The sequence below is a fragment of the Papaver somniferum genome, chromosome 11 (genome assembly GCF_003573695.1).
Source record: "Papaver somniferum cultivar HN1 chromosome 11, ASM357369v1, whole genome shotgun sequence".
Lineage (NCBI taxonomy): Eukaryota > Viridiplantae > Streptophyta > Magnoliopsida > Ranunculales > Papaveraceae > Papaver > Papaver somniferum.
Window position 1 is genome coordinate 120,116,957 of NC_039368.1, and position 6,812 is coordinate 120,123,768.

A 6,812-nucleotide genomic window follows, 5' to 3' on the forward strand; every position below is an offset into this window, starting at 1 on the left:
GGAAAATTTTTTTTTTTTTTTTTTTTTTTTTTATTTTATTTTTTAAACTTAGCCTAGCATAAATTATCACAACCCATAAAAGAAAATAAAAACAACAATAATAATTACAAACCCATAAAAGAAAGAAAAAGAAGAAAAAGAAAAATTATTACAAGCCCAAATAAAAAATAAAGAAAAACAAAAATTATTACAAGCCCACAAATTAAAAATGGAAGCCCACAGGTTGGGTTCTCTTAATGGGTTTAGGCTTACTTTTGGAGCACAGCCCAGCTGCTCAGTTTGGTTGCAAAAGCCCAGTTGGGCTTTGGATCATCCTAAGCTTTGGCTTCAACACTCAAGGCCCAGTTGGGCTTGGTTCAATTTCCTCTCCTTCTGCAGCTTACAGCCCAGTTGGGCTTTTGTTTCTTTATTGCACAGCCCAGCAACAGAAGCTTGGCAGCAGCTTCATCAGGCCCAGTTGGGCTTGATGGCTCAATTTAGCACCAGGCAGCAAGGGTTGCAGCAGATTTGGCCTGGCACCAGCAGGAGGTAGCAGCAGCTTGCCTTTGCACAGCAGCAACAGCTGAGGCACAGCAGCAGGACCAGGAGCAGCAGCAGGAGAAGCAACTCAGCAGCAATAGCAGCACCACAAGTTCAGCACCACAAGTTCAGCAATAGCAGCTCAGCAGCAAGGCAGTGAACAAGAATTGTAATGCAAGATTGACTGCAAGAATGTAAAGATGACTAATATGCAAATATGATATGCAATCAGGACAGCAAGATGCAATGAGTATGCAATGCAAGGATGAATATGCAGTAATGAATGCAAGTTATGATGAGATAAATGCTTACACTAAATGATTATACTAAATGCAAGATATGCAAGTGAATAGCAGCAAAAGAAAGCAAGGAAAAACAGCAACCACACAATGCCAAGTCCCCGGCAGTGGCGCCAAAAACTTGGTCGGCCCCGAAGATATTATATTTAAATGCAAAATGGTCCCCGGCAGCGGCGCCAAAAACTTGGTAGGCATTTAAAGATGTAAGAAAATAAGACAAAGGATAAGAAGGCCTACATGTTAAACTGCAAGTGCACAGTTGTCATTGTAGTGTGTATGTGCAAGAACAGGTCATCTCCACAGGGACTTGGGGTGTAGTTGAAGTTTCACTATGCTGCTAATTGATGCAAAACTAAATGCAAGGTCACAAGGTTGCAGTGACAGTGAAACAGAGATGGTAAAACAACAAGGAACCAAGGCTATGAGCCAAGGGCAGGGAAGGCAGTGCACTGATTTCAGTGCACAGCAAGATGTGAAGTGCAAAAACAGTGAAGGAAATAACTGATCAGGAAGCAATGTGAGAAGCTACTAAGGCAATTGAATCCACCTTGTGACCTAGCCAAACAATGCAATTCTAGGTTGAAATTAGGATCTTAAACATACAATTAGAATGGGAAGAAAACCAGTTTGCTCACAGTCACTAGTGAGCACTAGTTTCTCCCCACTGCTCAATAAAAACAATGCATCCTAAGGCTCTAACCTAGCATTCCACTATCAGTCAGTGCACTAAAGCATCATCTGAGCCTCAGCAATGCAGCTTAGCTCATGCTAATCTTGTAAACAATAATACATATCATACAAGGTAATTCAGACAACACACACATGGTGAGCAAATACAAAAACATGATAAACATATTAACCAACAGTGTAAACATGAAACAAATGAGAAACTGGCTAGTCCAGTTCTCTACAAGAGTGAAGCTGGCTAACCCAGCATCCCCCCCTAACACACACTAACACCATCTATTTATACCCAATTTCAGTTTAGGGTTCATACACCCAATTTTCCCCAAATCCCCAAAATTTCGTTGAAATTAGGGTTGTTGAACCTCACCTAAATTGATGCAATTTCTTCCAATTGATGTCGACCCATACCTTGTAATCTCTTCCTGCTCCATTCCCACGCGCCAATTGCTTCATCTATCAACCTAATTCACCAAATCCAACCCTAACAGTGATGAGGATGGTGGAGTTGTTGAAATAGATTAATAGGTGATGGGGGTATTGAGGGATATGATGGATTGTGGTTGTTGTGGGGAGTTGTTGATGGAGAAGGAGGTGGCGGTGGAACTGGTACGACAGAGTAGGTGGTGGTGGTTCTGCAAACAGGGTATGGTGGTGAAGGAGAGCTCGATGGAAGAAAGAAGAAGGGGTAGTTTGTTTGGGTTATATGTTTCTGGTACTATGGTGTTAAGCGGGCGTATCGAGTTTGATGATCTGCGACGCTGAGCCGTGGGATGTGGAGTTGATAGAACAATCTGACGGCGAGATGGAGTGAAGCTTGTAGCGACCGCTGGATTATATAATACAACAAAATCAACGACGCCAGATGGAGTTAGGTGTTGTAGTGTTAAGCAGAAATATCGAGTTTGATGATCTGGCAAAGAAGCGACCGTAGGATCTAAATGTGATCTAATCTGAAGGCTTGGAATTTAGGCACTATGGTGTTTTGCAGGAGCTTCAGATTTTGATGCGCGATGAAGGAGCGACCATCGGATGATGAGATGGATCCAATCCGACGGCTGAAGATGGAGGCGGTTTTGGTTATAGAAAATGGGTTTGGGTAAGGGTTTTGGGCCTTGGGTATGCCAAGCCCATATCTTCTTTAAGAACAATTCTTCCTTCTTGAGCCCATTCCTAGCTTTTTGGACTTGTGCTCCATTCTTTGTGGCTTCCTTGCGTAATTTCTTCCGGCTTTTCACCACTCTTCAACTCTTTTCCGCTCCGCAAGTCATCCAGACTTTATTTATTACATAAAAATGCAAAATTAAGTAAGAAAAATATTTATGCTTGAAAACAATGAAAATACAGAATATGAGATAAAATGTAGAATTAATGCACAAAAGATGAGTTAAAATGCCAACAAAAAGGGATAAATATATACAATATTAGGCACTCATCACTCGGGTGTTGGTCGGTTTCAGCAAATTGGATGAACAGCGAGGATGAGCCGTGGGATTTGGAGATGATGGATCGATCTAACGACGAGATAGAAGGAAACGAGGAGCGACCGTTGGATGCGGAAGTACAACGAAACTGACGGCTCAAGATGGAGTTAGGTGCTATAGTATTTGACAGGAGCTTCAGATTTTGATGCACTATGATGAAGCCACCGTAGGATGCTGAGATGATCCAATCTGACGGCTGAAGATGAAGGCGGGCATGGATATTGGAAGTGGGTTTGGGTGAGGGTTTTGGGCCTTGGGTATGCCAAACCCATATCTTCTTTAAGAACAATTCTTCCTCTTCAAGCCCAGTTCTAGCCTTTTGGTCTTGCGCACAACATTCTTCGCGGCTTCCTTGTGTGATTCCTCTTGGCTTCCACCACTTTTCTGCTCTTTTTGCTCCGTGATTCATCCAAACTTTATTTACAACCTAAAAATGCAAAATTAATTAATAAAAATATTTATTCTTGAAAACAATAAAAATACAGAATATGGGATAAAATGTAGAATTAATGCACAAAAGATGAGTTAAATGCTAATAAAAAGGGATAAATATAAACAATATTTGGCACTCATCAGCAGTCGTGAAGTTCAAGCTTCCGTTAATGAAAATGATTATGGAACTATCGATGAGGTTTACAGACTGTTGCTAAATCTTACAGGTCTGTGAAGCAGCATTGATAGCAACTTATTTTAAGGAAATTAAGTTTGGTAATAACTTATGGTTTCAAAACTGGCTTTTAAACTGTAATGTACAAAACTGGTTTGATTACAGGTTTTGTGGATCTATCTTTTAAACTATAGCTTGAAAATCTTTATTTCCTCTTATCAGAGACTTAAAAGGCTTAAAATCCAGTAGGGAGCAATGATCAGATACAATCATCAGATTTGCGTCACTAGCAGTCAGCGATTATTCTGTAAAGGGTCATAGTTTGAGTCGCGGAATATTAGGATTTGCAGACCACAATTTGTCTTGCCACTAACAAAGTTTTAACGGAAAAATTTCAGATTTGCTTCGTATTCATTTAGATGATGAATTAATTTTTATCTGCATAAATAGGTATAGGAACAAAAGTCACACGTCGCCAGCAATAGTTTTTCGGACGAATTAAATTTTGTCCGCAAAAATAGATATAGGGATAAAAGTTACACGTTGTCATCAATACTTTTTTTGGAGACCAATATTTTTTCTGTCAGTATAAAACATTCCATTTGCGACAACAATTTGTTTGGATACTAATAGTTCTAACGGCAAAATCCTTGTTTGACAGGCATTCATTTCGACAACAAACTAATTTTGTCGGTGTAAGATACATTCAGGGACAAAAGTCTTGGATTGTTAGCAATAATATGTTTGGAGACTATAATTTTTCATCGTCGCTAGAAACCAATTTCTTGACCGAAATAATTCGTCACAAAGAAGTATTTAGAGACGGAGACAGAATTGGTCACTATATTTGGTCACAAAAGAAATATTTAGAGACAGAGATAAAATTGGTCACCAGCAAGTTGTCACAAAAATTTTCAGTGACAACTTTTAAGACAAAATTTACCTTTTGTCGTGTAAAAAATATATATGGTGACCAAAAAAATATTCCTCCCTAAACACTAGATTTGTAGACAAAATTTTACTGGTCACATAAAATTTTGTCACTAAACGTGTGTTTTGTTGTAGTGACATAGGGGCATTTATATGGTCTTTGAGAAGTGGGGGTTAGACCCATGTTTGAGTGGTATTTTGTGGTCAAGTGATCGAGATGGAGGAAGGCCAGTGGGCTCAGCAAAAACATCTGCAAAGGTCTCTAAGAGGGCAGAAACTGCAGGTGGAGGTGGAAGTATAGGAGTGGTGGAAATAGAGAAAAACTTGTCAATTAGGGTAGGTGTACTACTCTTAATAAACTTCTTCAATGAAAAGCCACTAATCATGCTTACAGAAGGTTTAGAAGTGGTACCCTGAAGTGTAATATGGCTGCCTTGATGTCGAAATTAAATACTTAGTTGACTGAAGTTAAATGTAACATCACCAAGTTGGCCCAACCAATCAACTCCTAAAAAAATGTCACAACCGCCAAGAGGAAGAGTTCGTAAATTTGCAGAGAATTGACGGCCTTGCATATCCCAATGTAGGTTGTGGCAGATACCTTGACTGATGGTGCTATCTCCATTAGCAACTGTAGCAAGCATCCATCCAGTTGGAGAAACATGTAGACCCAATTTTGAAGTTAAAGCAGCATCAATGAAACTATGTGTGCTTCCTGTATCAATAAAGACACTGACAGATTGCTTATTAAGATGACCAGCAATTCTGATTGTGTCAGGGGTAACATTCCCTGTCAAGGCATGTAAGAAAATCTCAATGGGAGAATCAGGAGTCGAGGGAGAGTCTTCAGAGACATCTTCAGTGGATAATGACTCCTTCCTTTCAAGGTCCTCATTAGCAATCAACATGAATAGTTGTTGAGTTTTACACCGGTGACCTTGTCTGTAGAACTCATCACAGTTGCAACAAAGCCCCTTATCTTTTCTAACTTGCATTTGAGCATGAGTGAGTCTCTTAACAGGAGGAAGAGAATTGTCTGGAGATGTTCTAGTAGGTGTGGTAGGGTGAGTTACAATGGGAGGTGATGATGATGTATTATACTTGGTAAGGGGTGAGGATGGGGAGAAAAATGATTTGACTGTAGATGGTGGGTGGGAAAAAGAAAGTGGTGAAGGTACAAATGGTCTAGAGAAGGATTTAGTTGGTTTAGGCTGATGATGTGGAGAAGCCTGTTGCAGCCTAGCCAAATAAAAAGTTGTTTCAGTATTCTCAGGTTTGAACATTTGCACAACTGTACGGATTTCCTCTTTCAACCCACTAATGAAGCTTAATGTGTAAAAACTCTCAAGTAGATAAGGATTATTAGCTATCATAAAGCTTTTATAATGCTCCCAAAGATCATAGTAATCTTCTACAGTTGAGGTTTGGGCTAGTTTATTAAAACTACCAACATAATTATCCTGAGCAACATCCTCAAATCTAGAACATAAATCATGTTTAAAGGTTTCCCATGAAATAAACTCTTTACCATGTTGGTAATTTAAAAACCATGAATCTACTGCTAAATCGAAATAAATTGCAGCCATATCAACGCGTTCATCTTCAGGAAATTTATGTAAACTAAAATACCGGTCACATTTAAGAGCCCAACCACAAGGATTAATACCATTAAAACGAGGAAAATCAACCTTGGGAGTACGAGTAAACTTACGAGATTCATTATTGGAAAAATTATGAATCACCTGATGAAGATCTGTAAATGGATTACCCGGATTTGGTGGATGATTTTCCGATCCAGAAGCCTCAGGTTGATGAGATTGCATCGATTGAAACAAACTGATAAGAAGATTCATCTTATCACCCAAAGATTGAATCTCAGTTTTCATTTCAGTAATCACATCGGTGTGTTGAGCAACATTATTTTGAATTTCCTGAAGCTTTTCTTTAGTGGTCATGGTTACAGGTTCCAGGATGGAGTCTGGTACCAATTGTAGTGTATCTAGTACAACTACAAGATGAAATTTGGATAAATGGTAGCAAGCTACCTTCTCTCTGATAAACAGAGCCTGAACTTCAATTGAAGTTTAATTAGGTTTTCATTACATGAGAGTTTCAGGAGAAGAATGATTGGTCTTTAATAGACCAATCCTTACCAACTATATCAACGGCTAGTACAACATCACATCTAATTACAAGACTCGAGAAAAGACTCTAGGATGAGTACGCCCATACAATTGGATAATTACACCCAACAGTGTATCTACTTAGAATTATAATGATGCATAAATA